Here is a 20,258-nt window from a genome sequence, read left to right as displayed (position 1 = left end):
TTACTTACACCAGTTTATTAATTTGCACACAAAGAAAACCTCTGTCATTTTCAGAGACTGTGATGGTGATTAGGGAGTTTCTGTGACATTTGAGTAACAGTGGGAAAGAGAAATCAAGAGGCCTGGGGAAGCTGGAGAAGCTTGTTAGCTGATAGTGGTAGAACAGGTAAAGGAAGCCAAGGGAGTTCCAAATAGAAGAGCACCACAGGAAAAGGCACTCATGCCAGGGAGCTGATGGAAAAGGACAGGCACTATAATTAGGCATAGAAGGGTTATCTGTGGGAACACCTGTTCTAGATGGACACACACAACTTTGTCTTAACTACTTAGGCTGCTCTCAATTCTGTGTGCACATCATGGGCTCATAGAGGCCTCCGAGGGGATAGTGTAAGGTCAGGTTAGGCTGGTTTAGATCCACAGTGCCAAGAAAAGAAGAAGCTCTGCTCTCTTGTCCACTGGAGATGCAGTGTCATATTGTCCCATATGTCACCTTTTTGCCTCTCCCTGTCCTAATCACTTCCTTCCCCTCATGCTTTATTCCCAGCTCTACCCCAGCAGTGCATCTGTGGAGGATACACTTCACAGGACTCTTCTTCAGAAAGTCAAGTCATTTTCAGATGAGGAAAGGTGCGGGTGGGAAACAGTATGTACCTAGGAGGAATGCAGAAATGGGATGTGGACCAAAAAAACCTCAAGAAGCAGAACTGAGACAGAGAAAGAGTGGTTCCTGTGAAGTCCTAGGACAGATAGTTAGCAAAGCTAGGAACTGAACTTAGTTTTTATCTAAACTGCAGCATTCACTTCTAATGTTTAGATAATCATTGTACATGGGAAGACCTTTCTCCTAAGCTGATAAGGGTTCAGCCCAAATTCCTCAGCACAGAGCAATGCAATGACAAGCTTGCCTTGCAAAAGTTCGCTGGCTTCCAAACCTGATCAAGCCTGATTCGACATTCCTAAAGCCATTTTTGAAAACAGAGCCTTTCAACCTGCTTGGGACACCCTTACTGAATCTGAACCACCTTTCACTCATGCCAACACAAACCAGGTGCCACTGCAGGGAAACGGACTGAGTTGCGCCTATTCAAACCATGTGCAACTGTGTGCAGATGCCTGGTATGGGGACCCCACAGCATTTCTTCATTCTCGTGTCTTCTGTGGCACAGAAGAAACCCACCTACACTTGTACTGTACGAAATAAAAGTTGACCACTGATCTGAGAGCCAACACAGAGCCCGTGCATTACTGAAGACCCATATAGACCTAAAATTTTAACTAATCCCTTATTTTTTAAATAAATAAAACAACAGGAAATAAAGTCATATTTATTTAATAAATAACAATATTGAAAAGTATGAGAGAAAAGCACTTTTTTCTTAAACACTGAGCATTGCCCCCATCATGCTACAAGGGCTGCATATGACATACTATCACCATCGTCAATGATTTTTTTTTTAGAAAAACTAGGGCAGAGTAATCTTTGCATTCACAAAGCAAAATGCAGCAAACTTCAAAAAAGAAGGAGAACCTTTTGAGCTTTTTAAACTCTAAATAAAAAGGTGAAAAAGAAAAAGTGAGGTAGGTGGGCCGGGGAGGAGAAATACCAACATCGACTCCCTTTGTGGATATCCTTTAATCTGCAACTCGGTGAAGGCTGATGCCAAGACAAATTCGCATCTTCCATTTGACCCACTCCTTTTGAATAGAGGTTTGAGTAGCAGAACAGTATAAGCAACTGGGGAAAACACAGACAATTCTAGCAACTTCAAACAGTCAAAAAGGAGCACTTGACTGCTTTTTCTCCCAAATCACAAGATTAACTTAAAAAATATAGGACTTCTGAAAACAAAATAAAACCCCACAACTCCATTTTTTCCATATATTCTGATTTCTCCATTAGCACAGTACATAAGCACTTCAACATTTTTTCAACATTTTTCACTTTCAGTATTTTTCAAGTGCTTCAAACAGAATATTTTTCAATTACTTCTCAACAACTCTGAGCCTAGAAATGAGTTTTTAAAGTGAAGGCTGAGATTCTTGTTTAATCACTTGACAATAAGAGCTGGAATTAGTTTTACAGGACATCAAATACTGTGAGACTAATGATGAATATGTCAGAGTTAGCAACACAGCACTGATTAAAAAAAGATATAGCTAACCCACAGCCATGTTGTAATAAGGTATATTTCCTGTAAAAGCATGAGAGACCTTACAACCTCTTCCATTCCAGTGTTCGGGATGTTGTAATATAAGCCTGGCGCAGAGTCATGGCATCACCTAAGCAGAGAGATGCCAACAAAGCTGAAGGGGAGGCAGTCTGTGGATGAAGCAGAAGACCTGGCAGAAGACCAGCTGGCTCTTAGAAAAAGCTTAGACTTGAACCTTGACTGACTTGAACCTTACTTAGACTTGAACCTTGACTCACAGACATCAAATTCTTTTCTGGTTATAAACTTTATTTTGAGCCCATGTTCATCGCACCAGCAACATGTTACTGTACTGGCCTGCTTCTTTAAGGCCACAGCACTGTTTGCAAGCAGAGACTATGAACATCACCGGCAGCGGCACTTTGTGCTGGAGTTGTTGGTGCGAACCACAGGCAGAAGGAATTCTGTCAATAACATATTAGCAAATATAAAACATTGCTTGTGCGTAGATTTACTTTGCAAGACACAATAGTTACAGAGGACCTCACTATTTCAGGGTACTGGAATGTGTGTAGCTGATGCCCTGTGTAGTAATCCGGACCTGTGCATCAAAAAGGTTAGAAAAGGCAGCAGGGCTGCCCACATGCTAGAAATGAAAGACATGTACAAGTGCCTGAGGGTCAGAGTCAGCAGGCTTGGGTTTGTCTTTCTGAGCTCCAGGCCTGAACAGCATTGATCTCAGTCTTAGGCACTGGAATCAATGTGCCTGCTTGTGAACTTTGGCCAAAATCAATGGAGTTCAGTCTTAAGTAAGAGTTTGTCATCTAAATACTTTACAGGATCTTTGCTTGGCTTGTGTTGCTCTACAAGGAAGACATGAAAAAACTGGACCTTGTGTTAAAGGGAATCAATTGAAAAGTCTGCAAAGATATACCAGAATGGACAAAGCACTGCATATTCGGTTCATATTTTCTCAGACATCAAAATCTGGCTTACTCTCATAAAGACCAGGACACACTCTGCCTTAGGTTATCTTTGAATCATTTAAGAATAATAAAGAGAAGTTTTGCTGTAGGGATAAATCCTAGATTTCCTACCTGTATATCAGCTTCACAACAGCTGTTATCTTAATGACTTCAATGAGAGCTTTTCTCTTGTGCTCTGTTATACCCCATGGCATTAAAACCATGTCAATGGGATAAATCCCAGTATATAAAAAAAAGGCACAGCTACATTTTTGCAGGATGTGATCTTTAGTTTACATGCAGTATCAAATTTTCTGGGCCTCGCCTGTGCCAGAAAAGTCAACACACTGCAGAACCTGGGCCTAAAAAGATCAGCCCGAGTTGTGGAGAACACAGAAGAAGACAGAAATGCACAAGAGATGGTTCTATCTGAGAGAAAACTGGGGGGCATGACAAGAACTGGAGCAAAACCAGTGGGAGACATGAAGCCACCTGACAAATGTGCCATTATGTAATTTCTTGAAATTAATGTCTTTGGAGATGAGATGACTAGGATTAATCAATACCAGCAAAATTTCAAAAATTTGGAGAAGGCTCTCCAAATAGCTTCACAAGGAAAAAGGCCAGAACAGTATATCAAATAGAATCCTTGAACAGTAGAGGATTTGCCAAGTGAAGCAGAATCAACTGATAATGTTGATATAATTCTTTAATCTGTGTTGGGAGCTCTTAACCCTTGACCAAAGAAAACAGAGATGAGAACAGAAGGAATGAGCTAACATTGAAGTGTGAGTAGAAGGAGGGGGTGTGATCACAAATGAAGAAAAAGGCAATTTTTTTTTTAAAAAAAGGAGGGCAAAAGCAAATACATTCTCAAAATACTAAAGAAAATGGACATTTTGCAAAACATCTGGCCCCAGAACCACACTTTGAGATTTTCATGGCTGTGTGAGGCTGCATACAAAGTTTTGCTTCATAAACACACTGTTCAAGATACTTCAAAGTTGAAGTTGCCTAAGACGCTGGTTTGGGTTCAAACCCATCTTAAAGTGAACAATTTTTGACTGGAAATTGATATATTCATCAGTAAAAACACTGCCATAATTAGATAAGTCATCCAAAATTAAGTGCTTTTATCTTCTACTGAAATCTATCAGGTACCATAGCTATGTCTAGGGGGTGAATGTGATTCCCATCCACTGGTTTCCATCCAGGCAAGCTCACAGGAATTTTTCCTCCTCAACACATCTGTTTCCATTTGGGAGGCAGGGAACATGGTCTTATAAATCATCTAAGATGGCCTTTTGTATGTCTCACCTTGCTAGCCACAAGCCAGTGTACTATAACCTGAGAGGCAAGCAACTAGCTGATTCTCCATAATTTCTGTGATCGAACTTCTTTTCCTCTAGAAAAATCCTGATGTGATTTTTCACTGAAGCTCTCTGTTCCCATGCTTTCACTATCTTTCACCTGTGTTCATGTTATTCTTGCAGCTACTGATAGATCTTGGAGCAGCAATCTCCTCTCTCTCCCTGGTCTGTCAAGTCACGTACAAACTGACTGCATGCAGGACCATGAAAATTATAAAAGACAACAGCTTAAAACAGCATATCATAGTGTAATTTCAGCTACACATCCCCACTGCCCAAAGTCTTGGTCCAAATCCCACTAATAATTGTAGAGAGCCTCTCCACCAATTTTTATAAGGTTTGTACTATTCCTTGTGTAAGGAAATAGAACCATCTCACATGGAGAAAGCTCATGTTCCTTTCCCAGTTCTAAGCTGGCAGCAGGCAGTGGAGGAGGTTTTAACATGATGTGAAGCAGCATTGCTACAATAAATAAATAAATGCTGATCATGCTCTCACCAGGAAAGTTCCTTTCTTCCCTTATCTTGATTTTACCTCTGTTCAGAGTAAATTTGGCACTGGTTGAAAATCTGAGGTGGCCTGGGAGAAACTCTTACCCACATTACAGAGCACTTTTCTGCCACGTATTTCTGATCTCCCCTGGATGGGGTCTAGGAGAATAGCTGAGGGTCTGTGGCTTACCCAGCCACAGCTGTGCTGCTGAGGTGAGCAACAAAGCGCATAAGCAATGCGAGTTGTTGTTGCTTCTCTGCTACAAACTGACTTAAGACCATAAACTTAAATCAAGATCAGCAATAAAATAGTTATTAAACTGTATCGTGCTTGTTTGTGTTACAGATCACAGGCTGGACTATAGCATCAAGAAGAGATTTTTTTCCAAGGATTTGCTGAATGTGTTGCACTGGGTTGGAAAAAGTCATCTACTCCAATTTACAGTCCAGGGAGAGAACTAGATGAGACAAGACTGATGCAAACATTCTTCTATACCACTTAGAAATGCTAACTCTGAACCACTGTAGCAGCACAGTCTGCAGTTTGCTCTTTTGCTGGTTCAACATTACCTGCTTTCCAGATGCTTCTGTCTGATGTCTGCCTTTGCTGCAAATGAGAACTGTGCACAGACTCTGCACTTAACATTGCAGTACAGCAAACAGTGAATACGCAGGCCAACAACCTGAGCTATCATTTGCAGTTACTCTCTGCGTTAGTCAACAAAGCAGGCAACAGAAAAAGGGCTTTGAGTAATTAAGTGCTCTTCAGTAGATACAGTAATTCCACATATCATCATGGCATTAATCTGAAATGCTGACTGAGAGCACCAGTGCTCTGCACTCGCTTCATACAGATACAGCAGATTCACCAAGAAATGTACCTCACAACTTCAGGTCATGACTTTCCTCTGTTACACTGAATTTGTCTCCTCATCCCCTGGCTAGTGTAAATGGGTGGGATTCCTCAGCAATAGTGGAACTTCTGCTCGGTATGCATTCAAGTCCTGCATCCAGATCATTGACAGTTATCTTGAACAGAACTGGCCCTAGAATTGAGCCCTGAGGAACACCACTGGTGACCAGTCGCCAGCCAAGATGTAGCCCCATTCACTACAACCTTTTGAGCTCTGCCCTTCAGCCAGTTCTTCATCCAGTGCACCAGGAACATGCTCATCTCACAGTTGGACAACTTGTCCAGAAGGATGCTGTGAGGGATAGTATTAAAAGCCTTAGTGAAATCCACAAAAACTACATCCACCACCTTCCCTTCATGCACCAGGTGGGTGATCTTATAGAAGGATATAAAATTAATCAAACAGTATACATGTACACGTGTACACTCCATTTGTTGTGCCTGTTGATCTCATTACTTGAGTTTGATTTAAATAACACTGCTTCTGCAAAGTCAGATACATTCACTTGTACCACAACACTCAAATTCTATATACATATTCAATAAAGCTAATGAAGTATTTCCATAATGTAATATATGAATACCTGCAAAGATAATGAGCTGTTGTTGCATCTTTGTGAGTTGAAAGTTTACAGGAGCAATGAATGAACTCTTTTGATCATGTAAAAAGAAATAAAAAGCAAGTGACTAACATATATTATTCTCCTGCCTACTCTATTGAAACATTGACTCAGCCTTTAGTTTGTTGTTTGAAGGTCTATGCCAAATAAGCAAAGAGGGTAATGATGTAGTGTGGGATGAGCAGAACTAAAGAAAATCATGATATAAATGCTTTCAGAGCCAAACACCTTGAGTGAGAAGGATGTGCTATGGAAGACATACCTCAATTCCCGTGCTGGTTCTGAATTTTCCTTTGTCTCTATTTGAAACTGAAGGTCTTACCCATGGCAGAGAGTAGACTGTAGTGTGGTGCTGACACACCAGTGCTATTTTGCAATGAACTTGCTAAAGCAGACTAATTCCAGTTGGCCAAAGCTTGGCATTCAGTATTTAATCATGCTTCTCTTGCTGAGTTAATTAAAAACTATCAAAAATGGCTAGTGATTCAGAGATAGCTGTCATCAGAAAGCAGACTATTTTCTACTATACGGTCTTCCTTTCTATGAAGACCTATTTCTTCCTGATTAAAAAAAACAAAACAAAACAAACAAAAAACAAACAAACAAACAAACAAACAAACAAACAAAAACCCCCACTAATGCTGTTTGACATGCTTCCAGAAGAGGAAGGCAAATCAGAGCATTGTGGCCCATTCTGTCATGATTAGATACATTTCTGTATCCCAGCTTGTTTGCTTAGCATTTGCTTGGGTGTTGCTAGGTGGTACTCTGTGCAGTGCAGAATGAAGACAAACCTCCAGTATTCTTCATTCCTCACCTGTAAAGAGATACTGTATATTCCCAATTTCTGCATGGAAAACAAAAAAACTCTGTTAGAAACTGAGATTCACAGAGGATGAGAAAGGATAAGAAGGTGTAATCTGCCTTGTTATCAGCATCATCTTGGGACAATGGACGTAGTCTCCCTTACCCCACACCAAGCTCAGCCATTGATTTGAATGCCAGAGACAGGCACATGCCTAAAATACTATAAGCTCTGACAAGGAGAAGGATAGAAGAAATACACACTGTTAAACCATGTGCAGTCAACCTGGCACTAGGAAGACAGCTAATGTTTTCTTTAAATGTTACACTGAAGAAGTGTGAGAACTCCAATTAAAAACAAAATAAGAAAGAATATTCATCCTGAGGCTTTGATAGCACAGTAGTCAATTGTCTGAAATCTTAAAAACAGCAGTGCTTGTGTGGGCAGAGGATAATAAATCTGAAGATAATTCCAGCAAAAATAATTACAACTGACTCTTTCTTAGGGGGCTTTCAGGTTGAAAGCACAGTGCAGAAACACCTGTATCATCTTCCAGACTTCACCTGGGCAAAGGCTTTGAAATGTTTCATGCAAAGCTCTTCAACTGAGGGAACAAATGCATTATTCTGTGTAGAGTACCATGCTCCAATAAACTGCTTAAGCTGCAATTTGTGTCTTGAATACTGTGCAAGGCAAAAAGACAGTCATGCCAGAGACTCTTTCACAGTGAAAAGAGGTAAAGGAATGGATGTAAGAAAGAAACTTCCACAAAATAAGGGAGTCCTGGGCAATAAACCTCCACAGCAGGACTGAGATGTGATTAGTCCCAAGCAAAACTCTCTTACAAGTCACCGTAAACAGTCCCACTGTGAAGAGTCTCCATGGAAAGAGTGCCCAGTGGTTAAAGTGCTAGCCAGGTTCTTGAGAGGCTTAAGTCCAGCTCTCCTGCTTGGCCATCCACTCTCCATGTGAGCAGAGTAGGTCACTTGGGTTATGCTCCCACGCCACACTGCAGAACAAGGCTAGAAATCATTCTGTGAGCTTTGTGAAGGATGGTACTCCTAAAACCTCACACAGAGATGCTAACACACATTTTCAAAGCAATACTTTCATTGTGCCCAGGCTGCTAATTAATCCAAGCACATACTTCAGCTAACACAGCTTGCCTGATTCAAGGATAGCTCAGTTAACACTAAGACTATGATTTGTTTCATATGTAACTTAGATACATGAAACATGCCCTGTGTCTCTTTGTGTCTCATCTCTCTTTCTGTAAACCAGAGACAGCAATCATCACTAGCATCATGCACAAATATATGCAATGACAATAGTGAGGCTTTAAGATATGGTGATGAGAAGAAAGCAGGAACATACCTCTAAACACGACTGATCCGGTGAATCACAGTGTGATAATGCTGGTTCCAATGCACTGACATTTTGTGCTCGCTTAGCATGCTAATGCCAAAAGCACCATTCCCAGCTCCTCAGGGCTCTGCTGCCCCGCGGGTCCCTCCAGAGCTAACACAGCAGCGTGGCAGGTTGCCAGTCAACACCATCATTATGATGCAACAAACAATGCTGAGTTCCGCAATCAGATGACCATTGGTAACCCATCATGCCTGGTTCTTCTGCTGTAGACGGTGTCAAAAAGGTAGTAATGAACTGGACTTGGCTGCTCACACCCTTCAGGTATCACTCTGCTGAAGAGATAAGGTTGACCAAAGGTCTAGGCAGGCATCATCTTCTTTAGCCATGCCAGCTTCCTATTTTCTAGGCTAGGGTCTTTCAAGATAGAACTGTGGAGCTATGCTGCTGCCCCTAAGTTGTCATCCATGGGGTATTCACTGTTAAAGGGATGCAAGCAACAGAGAAGGTACAAAGGACACCTTCCCCAGTCATCACCATGTACTTCTACTGTGGCAATAAGGGAAAAGGTTCTTAAAGGTTCAAAGTGAGATTTGGATTAAAACATTTTACTGACATTGATCTAAAGAGCTGCTGGGCATATCCTCCCCGGCCAGATCTAGCTGTGTTATATTAGAGTATAAGACATATACTTTATATTTAGGAAGACTTCATGCTGTGATCCACTTGTATTCCTGTGTAATTACCGAGTCAAGTAATTTAATGTACTTCATTCTACACAGGTGACTCTTCACAGAGTACAATAGATATCTCTAACTCAGAAACACAATAACAAATCATTGTTTTTTTCCTTTGTTCTTCTATTCTGTCTTACCATGCATCTCTCATGCCAGGAATAAGAGTGGCTGAGGTTGGCATATGCATGCTTTAAACAGTCAACAGTATATTGTTTTTACTCAGAAGAGAAAAGAAAAGCAAGTCACTCTATCAGTGAAGGATGATTTTTTCTCTCCCCAAGGATTTTTTGAAAAGTGGCACAGTGCTATACAAGATGGTGAAGCTGAAAAGCAGCATCAAGCCAGGTGTGCTGGAAGTCAGACAGAGCTTTTGAGAACACCGCTTCATCACAGATGGTGCCTAAAAGAGGGGAGTGGACTGCTTTAGGGAGCTGCAAGAGTATGGAGAGAGGAGGAGAGAGTAGGGAAGCGAGACCAAGTTTGAGTGCAAACCCACTTTCTAAGAGAGAAGGACAGATAGAATTGGGGGGGGATTTAAGGGGAATCTTTCTTCTGTACAACATCAGCCAGCATTACAATGCATCCGTAGCTGGTATGGTATACAGTTGCTTAATTAGAGTTTCTTACTGGTGCTGACTTGGTGCACGAAAAAACTGTTTCTTACACAGTCATATGTAGACCCTCAAACTGTGTGTCTCTTCCTATAAAGGAAAAGATTCTCCTAGGTGAGGAAGGCTATCAGGAAATAGCAAACTTCACATTTGTGTATGTACATGATTTTGCCCCGTTCAACCTGGGAAACTTCCACGGTTATGACACTGGGCAAGGTTAACCACCCCTTAACCTCCTCACAGACCTAGGACTGTTTTGCCTACCACCTCTACTCATCTCAGAAGAAAATAACTCTTCGTGCAAGCCCACAAAGTTACATATAGTTACCATTCACTGAGTCCCCAAAGAAGGAAAGAAGTTCGTAACTTCATCAGCTCACATTTTCAACTGTGAAAAGCAGTCTCCTTTAACAAATATTACTTTTTTTCATGCAGAGGAGAGGGGCTTCAGTAAAACAAGTTATTCAGGCAACCTAATAGTTTCCAGCAAGTGGAAAATTTGACAGCAAATTCTTACTCTAAATGAGGCAGAAGAGAGACCTTCAACTAGTTCCTTTGCACCCTAGGTAAGCTTAACCACTGCTGTCTTGTGCACAAACCCCTAGCCCTGGGAATGCCTACCAAATCGGGTCCTGCAAGTGAAAGCTGCCCAAGAACCCTGTTGGGTTTTAAGGCTGGAGCCAACTGACACTGAGCAGCTGAGTTTGTGCCCAACAGCATAAATCAGTAAGGATTTTCCTGGAAGTTTCATACACATACAGAAATCGGGCACCTCTGACTGAAACAGCTGCAGGGTGGGACTTGAAAGGAAGCACTGAGGCACCTAACTGGGCACTTCTTTGTGGAACTTGCTCTTTGAAAACATAGTGCAACTGCATGTGCATCTCTATGGTAGCCCATACAAAAGAAAACTGACTCTGGGCTCGAAGACCTTGGTACTGTTTGTTTAAAGGATCTCACTCTGGAAAGTCCCAAGCCAGACACTGAAGGTCAAGGCTAGATGTAACTTGAAGATGTTGACATAAAGCTGCTTGATACAGTAGCCAAGAAATTGTGAACCCTTTTTAGCTCCATGTTCCCGAAACATGCCTCCATAGATAGCTGGTGACATATGGGCATAGTCACTGTTCTAGTTAGCACAGCTTTTCACAGAGCTTAAAGAAACTTTGAGTGCGGAGTATTGTAAACTAAGACCCACCTGCTGGAACTGGCATTGGCTAGCGGATTAGGGTAAATGCTCACAACCCAAGTCAAAATGCTCCACAGCTAATGACTTGACATTAAATCATAATCTTCTATGGAGGAGGTTGCCATGTTTTTGTAATGGAAGGTTTTTCCACTTTTAAACCACAGAGTGGTTAAAAGGGGTAACTTAATAACGATAATAATAAAGGCATGAGAACATGGTAAAGGCACTGCGTTTTTATAAGGCCAGACTACAAAGATATTTTTAACAGTCAGGACCTTTATAACCTCCAAAACATAACTCACAAACAACCACGAAATGAATATGCTTAGGTGACTGCTGGGCTTAATCCAATGCAAGCTGAAATCAATGGAGGGACGTCAGCGACACTGGACTGGGTCCAGAAGCAAGCGCATGAAAAGCACAGCACAGAGAGTCATATCCAGACAGCCTTCATACAGTAGGCTAAGCACATCAGACACTGGCAGACCTTTCCCGGGAATTCTCAGTGGAAAATCCTCAGTAAGGCAGAAATTGCCTCGTTTTTGAGCTACCATGGGCATTCTTTTCAACACCAAAGCTAAGGTACCAAAGTCATAACTAAAGCTTTCCATGGGGCTTAGTGAGTTTACTGTGAGTCAAGTTTAATACAGCATCATTCCCTTCTCTGCAAATCCTGTTAAATTGTTTCCACTCTCTCATCACTATGTTTCCAGTAAAGACAGGTTAGCACAGACTAAAGGAAGCAGAAAAGAAAATCTCAGTTGCTTAGCAGTAAAACATATGGACAGAGTCTGCACATAGCCTGGATGCTTTTAGCGCTTGAGTGCTGAAGGTCTATACTTGTGGTGTTTTAAACAGGATCGGTCAAAAGAAAACAAACAATTCTCTATGTTTGCCACTGATTCTCAGCGGAATCTCTCTCCTTCTGAGATTTCTGTACTTTCATGGACATTTTCATTAAGTGTTGCATGAAGAAGATTCACCGCTGGATCTCCTAAATGGCTCCAAAACACTTCTGTCTCTGTGTCTTGGTCCTGTGTGGCCCCCAGGAGCAATGCCTGCTTGTGACTAGCTGGGAGAAACTCCTCCAACACAGCTACTCACTTCTGATACTCTCCTCCTGCCTCTGTCCTTTACAGTAAAGACTATCTCAGCTGACAAACCACCTCCCCAGGAATTCAGCAGGCTTTAGATCACCATCCACATGGGGACAGAATACGAAGTTGTGTTAATTTAAGGGAGCTGCTACGATTCTGATGTACACATGCATGGAGCGTGAGATGAGCTCCTGCCTGACTCAGGGAGGCAGCAGGAGGACACGTTCACAGACACACAGGCGCTGAGGAAGACCTTGGGCTCGCTGTGACTCAGCACCAGAGCAGTGCTGCTGCTTTTGCTCTTCATCTTCCCCCAATGTAAAAATAACACCCAGACAGACATGAGATACTCATTGCACAGGGAAAACCTAAGCAACATGAAGATCCATTAAAGGCTGCTGATTTAATGGACACATTAATGATAAATACTGCATGCAGACAGGAAAACAGCCCAGCAGAGTGGTGAAGTGCGGTGCAGATACAAGACTATTTGGTCACAAACAGGACATGTGGCAAATATATTAGCTATAAGAGTTATGTGCCTTCTGAGATCAGCTTAACCTAAGCTGTTATTTCTCTATTGTTTCCCTTTAAAATATTTACTGTGTACCATAAAATATGTACCGTGCTGCCTTTAACTATGTGCTTGCCAGAGAGAGCACAGGTAAAAAAAATCAAGCAGCTTAAGAAACTTGGATGAAAAATATTCAGCTGGCATCAAGCATTGCCTCTCCATACACATATATATTTCTCTCAAGAAAGTGCAACTAGTTGTTAAATATTCTTATTGATGATAACTACAGTAGAGCCCTGGTAAACCTGGAGAAATGCCTCTTGAAGATCAGGTCGAGTTTTCTAGGTATAACAGTATGCTGCACTTAAATTGAGAGAAAGCTGCAAAAGATGTAAAACACATGCCAGAATCTATGGTGTGTCCCAGCTGAGTAAATTGATGGTCTTGAACAATTAAGAGGTGCCCATTATAAGTGTTCTTTTTGATAATGGGAAGTAATGGGAAGCAGGAGCTCTTTTTTTTGCACAAATTCATTGGGGAAGAAAAGATTTTGATTATCAGTTGCTGTGCACACTCATCAGGGACAAAGTGCGGTCAGGGACATCTTTCCCCTGCCTGCAGCCAGTGCTTAACTGACTCCCAGTTAAGAAGTTTGTGGCAGAGACGAGGAAGACATCCAGCTTGTCCATCAGGAAGCACTGAATGATCACAGTTTCTTCTCTAATGCATCACTCACAGATGAGAAACCAGGATGCTATAACTTGATCAGGGACCAAATAACAGTTTATACACAGACCATAGCTCCTGGCACCAAGCCACATGGTACAGGGTCAACCATCCCTTCTCCTCTCTTCAGAGCACAAGCATCTCCGGCACCCAGTCGGGGTGGCACAGAAGTGAACTAACAAATGATAGAGCAGAGGCGAGGGAAATATTTTAGTCTTCACCTGAAACATGCCAGAAAGTGCCCTCACAAAAGCACTTCCTCTTGAAGCTCTGAGCAGGCTCCAAGTCTTAATTCCCTGGCTTGAGCTTTGCATGTTTTCTTCATCAGAATTAGTCTGACAATGCAGGGGAAAATGGCAAAGGGATTTGTTTACACTGTACATGGGTTCCCTGTTCACCTGTTACATGATTAGGTGGTTACATAAATGGCCCAAGGTGTCACATTCCTCACCCAGGCATTGACCCTTGAAATAATCCAGGCAACGTGACTCTGAGTAGATGGAGGGTCTATTTGTGAGAGGATTTGTCGAGCAGGGCTGCAGCATAGTGTCCTTCCATTTTCATGGGTGCGTTCATCAATGGATCATCATTTGCAGACAGAGAAATTCAGACAGGGAAATTCAGGCAGCATTGATGCAGAGAGTTTCCATGATCCATTCCAAGACTGGCTGCACATCAATGGGATCTCAACATTTCCCTAAACTTTTTTTCTGAGGACCAGCATAAACAGCAATCAATCACAAGTTCACCAGCTTGCTTCCTAGTTTAAAAATAAGTAGATTATGACCTTGAATAAGTTTTTCCTCTCCCACCCCTCCCTCCATGCTGTTTATCTGATCCAGAGCCCATAGAAATCTGTGAAAACTTTAACACAGACTTCAAAGGATTCTATAATCAGCTCTTTTTCATCTATCCCTTTCAAACACACCCAGCATTTTATGCATCGCATTCTATTCAATAAATCTGGTGCCACTCGCCTACAGACCTCAAAGCATTTCCCAGTCATTAACAGCTCACGATAACAGAAGCAAATATTATTCTACGGATGATTCTACGGCTCCTGAAAATGAGTCTAAGTGGGGGGAAAGAATTTAACCAGGATCATACTAAGTTAGTGCCACAACTGTGACAGAAATCCAATTCGCTCTCCCCTCAGGCACATTTCCTCTGTTTGCCTACTGGATTTAGTTTGAAAAGACTGTGAAGGGAACACGCAGTGAACACCATCCCTGTTTCTCCTGCCATAGCCCTGAAGGTGGTTCTCACGTGTTGCCCTCTAGTGCAGTATCAGAGTATGTTGTCCAGTTTTCAGAAAAAGCAAAGCACCCAGGCAAGCCTGATGGTAATGCCAGCAGGCCACCAGCTGATCTCTCAAGAGGCACTTGCCTCCCAACTATAGGTCTTTCAACCATAATTGTCTATTAATTCCGCCACAAAAAAAGAGATGTATAATAGTAGCTATGTCCAGAGTACAGAGCTGCACTGATGCTGTATTCACACAGACAGGAATGGCACCTGTATAGAGGTTACATATTGCCCAAACTGATGCCCTGTCATCTTGTGCTGCATGGGCTGGTAGCTCTTTCAGAGGAGCACTCAACCTTTGGCACCAGCACACACCGCACCAGGACAATGGGGCTGCTGATAGCCCTTCCTGTCACAGGCCGATAGGCTGAGACCCGAAAAAACTCCCCTCTTCTTCCACAGCAGTGCTACAGAACAAGCTCGTCCATGACACAAGGGTCACACCTTCCTCTCCAGCATTCAAACACCTTCTCTGGCTAGCCAGCACAGAAGACTCTCCTCACGTCCTCAAACACATCAATGCCATTTTTCTTACATTAAAAAAAAAAAAAAAAAGAAATTGTCCACTAAATAAGGAAGTTTTGGTTTGGGGGTTGTTTTTTTACATTTTTAACAAACCAAGAAACTGTAACAAATGTAGATCCAAATGAAAGCTGATGTCAGCTGTTACAAATCTTTATCGGGATTTTTTAAAACGGCTCTCAAAAAAAGCGTGGTGTCTCCCAATTGATTATGAAGCTCTGGTCTGAAATTGCAATTTATTCCCCATCTCTACTAAAGATCAGTTTATACAAAAAGAAATTTCTTTACTCATCAATTTGCAAAGTGTTCCAGTTTCTCATGAGATATCGGATCTAACTGATCTAGTGTATTACTTCCCAGAAAAGGTAGAGCAAAAGGGGGAGAGCAGGTATTGGACTGTCTGTGGGGATCATTTAGAGAAGCTATGTGACATGATACTTGCAGATGTTTCAATGCCTGGTCTCTCTTGCACTATCAAAAACAAATGACACACCAAAGAGTCAAACTGCTGCTAACTCTATTCTAGTTTACAGGAAGTCTGGGATTTAGGGAAAGGCAGCACATGGGTGATCTGAAAGTTGGCTACAACTCCTGAATTTAAACTTAAGTTACAAGCCCATCTAGCACCCAAAGCTCTGGGAAAGAACAGCTCTCATTCTGCAGCACCCAATAGACCCATGTGTCTGAACCGTCCCAGAGTCTCCACCTTTTTGCATTTGTTCATATGCGAATGCTACAGGCTCTCCAACACAGGCACTACCTTTTCATATTCTTGTCTTTCATTTATTTACTTCTGCCTAGTGCAATCCGTGACTAACTTCTCTTGGGTCTGCAAGGGGTGACCACAGTCCTTTTAGAAACCACCAGTACAGAGTTTTGCTTAGCATATTTGGTGCCATCATGTTCAATTGCAAGGATGATTTGTTTCCAGAATGTAACCTTTAACATTGATGATACTTGTTTCTTGAAAGGTTCCAAGAATAACACTTTAAAGTGTGAAGAAAGTAAGATGTAAGCCCAGTGTAAACTCATATAACTCAACTGCTTCTCCTCATTACACATTTCCAGCCCATGAAGCTTTTGGAAGTAATAAATCAGTGTTCCCTATTTTTCATAGGCCTGAATAAATCAAATAAGCAAGATGACATTAATTTAAAAGAAACCCACAATACAGGTAAAAGGTGTTAACATTTCCCTGGTTTCATTAGCACTGAATGACAAAATCTTGCTCACAACTAAATCCAACATCAAAGATCAGCAGACTGGTTGACAATTACACTATAGCTATCTGGTTTAGTTATCAACAGTCAGAGCAGATCATGTATATAGCAACAAAAAGAATAATTTTCTTCTTATTATGTATCCTCTTCTTAATATAATCACCCACAGAGCAGTTTACCTACTTATTTCAGACCAAAGTAGCTTTACTAAACAAAGCTGACAGTTTATAAAGTAGCAGTTTCAGATAACTTTCTTATATGAATAAATACCTGCAGATTTAGGTTTTAAAGAGAGAGGAATGTTACCAGAGCCAATGTCAAGGCAGTCTTTTCAAGAATATGTGTCAGCATGCAAACACACTCCACATGCTGCCACCAGAAACATTTCCCTTCAAAGTAAAAAGAGAATAGAAAGGCAAGGTGCTTAGAATACAGAAATTATGACCTAGTTTTGATCTGTTATCTTCTTCTCTGAACCTGGCAGGATTTTTCTTCAGTTGGATAAAACAGACAACAGAGGAGGTATTTATATAGGTTTTTCATCAGCAGGGATCTCCCAGATAGCAGTAGGTCAGTCACTTGGCAGTGGTCTTCACTGAGATATACTCTTCTTCCTTTCTTGGGTGGACAAAAAAGCTATCTAGCTACAGGTGTTGATAATAAAGATAATTTATAGCTTTCTGATATTTTCTTATTTTTCACAGAATCACAGAATGTTAGGGATTGCAAGGGATCCCAAAAGATCATCTAGCCCAATCTTCCTGCCGGAGCAGGAACACCCAAGTGAGGTTACACAGGAATGTGTCCAGGCGGGTTTTGAGTGTCTCCAGAGAAGTAGACTCCACAACCCCCCTGGGCAGCCTGTTCCAGTGCTCTGGCACCCTCACTGAGAAGAAGTTTCTTCTCAAATTTAAGTGGAACCTCTTGTGTTCCAATTTGAACCCATTACCCCTTGTCCTACCATCGGTTGTCACCAAGAAGAGCCTGGTTCCATCCTTGTGACACTCACCCTTTATATATTTGTAAACATTCATAAGGTCACCCCTCAGTCTCCTCTTCTCCAAACTAAAGAGACCCAGGTCCCACAGCCTTTCCTCATAAGGGAGGTGCTCCACTCCCTTGATCATCTTTGTTGCCCTGCGCTGGACTCTCTCCAGCAGTTCCTTGTCCTTCTTGAACTGAGGGGCCCAGAACTGGACACAATACTCCAGATGTGGTCCCACCAGAGCAGAGTAGACGGGGAGGAGAATCTCTCTTGACCTACTAATCAACCCCCTTCTAATACACCCCAGGATGCCATTGGTCTTATTTTTACATATGAACTCCTGTATTTTGACACTCTCACATTTTAGGAGCCAAACCTACAATCTAGTTTGTGAAGACACCTTCCCGTAACACTTGCTGAGATAGGTGGGCTTCATCCTAATCACAGGGAAAAATCACTGTCTAGAAAAGTTGCATTGCAATCACATGGCCTCTCAAAATCATATGGACTTTCAAAACACCTTGTTCTAGGGGCTCTCACCAGGGGAGTTCATCTCTTGCCTTCTGCTGTGGGGAAAAGCAATTACGCTTGCCTCAGGTATCATTACGTGCCAAGCAAGTCATTAAAAATAGCTGATGGCTTAGGCACTAAACCTTGTCACTTGCCCATGCATCCTATTACATTGTCTCAGCACACTGGAAATAAATTTAACTAGCTTATGACAATCAGTCACATCCTTTCATCAAGGAAGAATATTAGAGAAGTAACTGGGTAAAAGATGATTATTTATATGGCACTTTCTGATGTAAGAGCAAAGAACTGTTTCTACATCATAACAACTTAAAATCCTTTCAACATAAACTAATCTAAATTTCTGCCAAGCCATAATTCTTACTTGGGTTTTTCTCTTATTATCATAGGTTTAAAAAAAGGAAGACAAAATAAATTGTAAAAGTGTGTAGGTGCATGCAGATACACAAGGTAATAGTCACCCAAGTTTATTCCCTATTCATAATAAAACTTTGTATATAATGCTAGGTCAGAATGATTTTCATGTTAACAACTGAGCTCATAAAGTTGGAAACTTCTAACTCTTAGCAAAATTATCCTGGGGTCAAAAATTTGTTTGTACCTGTGCACTCATTTTCTCCCTTGTATATTCTGAGTCAACTGCTACTGTAAAAATGTCAACCTGCTTCATCATTTTATAAAGACACACAAGCAACTAGAGTTGAAGAATCAAAACAAAGATGGCATGAAAAATAAATTACACAGAAATTAGTAACAGCTACTATTAGTATACAAACTAAAATTAAACCAAGGGAAAGCACTTGCAAAGATGAGGAGAGAACTGAGTAAACCTATCTGGGGCAATGAGCAATCCATGGTGGTTGTAATATGATTAATAACATTTCAGGTCCACATGCTCAATCTAAATCTGGTACAGTTTCACTGAGGTCAGAACCTGGTACAAGCTGATGTGATGCTCGGTGGCAGTAGACATCAGCTGATAATTTAAATCGAACTCCTCTCAAAAGCCAGGAGTCAGGAGAGTAAGGGTGCTGTCCAGGAAACTCAGAAAACCAAGGGTTTCTTGCCCAAGCAAAACTTTTCCTGCTCATTTTTGATCATCATTGAGCTTAAGGGAAAGCCTGACCAATCTACTGAACCTTACACAGTCACACCTGCTTATTTATCTACATACTGTAACTGTACTAAACCCCTCTGTTAGGCAGTAAGAATACAACCACAGAGAATACACATGCAACATTTCTAATCAACTCAGAAGCCATTTTTTTCTGTCCCTGAGAAGAAATTCACTAAATATGGTACTTTTTCATTCAACATTTATTGCCTTTCATTAACTCCAGATGAAACACTAACTGTCTAGAAACAAAAATAATGTTCCCGTCATTCCCCAAATGCTGGCTTTTCAAACTCAAGCACACATTTACTAGCAAATTAAGTCTCTCTACCAGCATCGATCAGTACTGTCTGCAGTCCTGCGTTGCGTGACACAGTCATAGCTCTGCAGCGCTCTCTTTAGATGAAGGTCATGTCACAGCTGTCCATAAACCTCTAAATCTGATGGGCTTAATCATCACAGGGTCAAAAAACAGTTCATATCCTGCTGATTGCATAGGAAACACATAATATTCGGCTCTCTCTCATGAAGAAGTCCATTTGTAGAGAGTTAGAAGAACGTACAATCTGCAAATATTTATACTGTTTGTTAAAACTACAATGCACACAGGACTCAGAATGCATCATATGAAGCAGTCGATGAACTACAATAGCACCACATTCACTTGCCATAGAACAACAGCTCCTTCACACCCCTGTTTCCCTCAGCCACAACCTGTTGAAGCAGCCAGTCAGAGAACTAGCCTTCCTACCCAGCAATTGTAGGCAAATAAAGGTTGTGTCAGGCCTGAGGAAGGTGGGTAACTTCACTTGAAAATTACCTGCCCTGAAAATCACATCTAGGACCTTTTAACAATGTTCTCATTTATCCCATCTTGACTAATATACAAAGTGCAGGCAGTCAGTTCAGTTTCATAGATTTATCTCCCTGCACAATGAAACTGAAATGAAAAGCAACCATGTCTCTTACTTTGTACTTTAGTACCCATCCTGCTTAAAACATCAGAGTGTCAAGGAAACAAAGATAGA

This window comes from Patagioenas fasciata, chromosome 1, assembly GCF_037038585.1.
Source record: "Patagioenas fasciata isolate bPatFas1 chromosome 1, bPatFas1.hap1, whole genome shotgun sequence".
NCBI lineage: Eukaryota > Metazoa > Chordata > Aves > Columbiformes > Columbidae > Patagioenas > Patagioenas fasciata.
Note: the sequence above shows the minus strand (reverse complement) of the source record.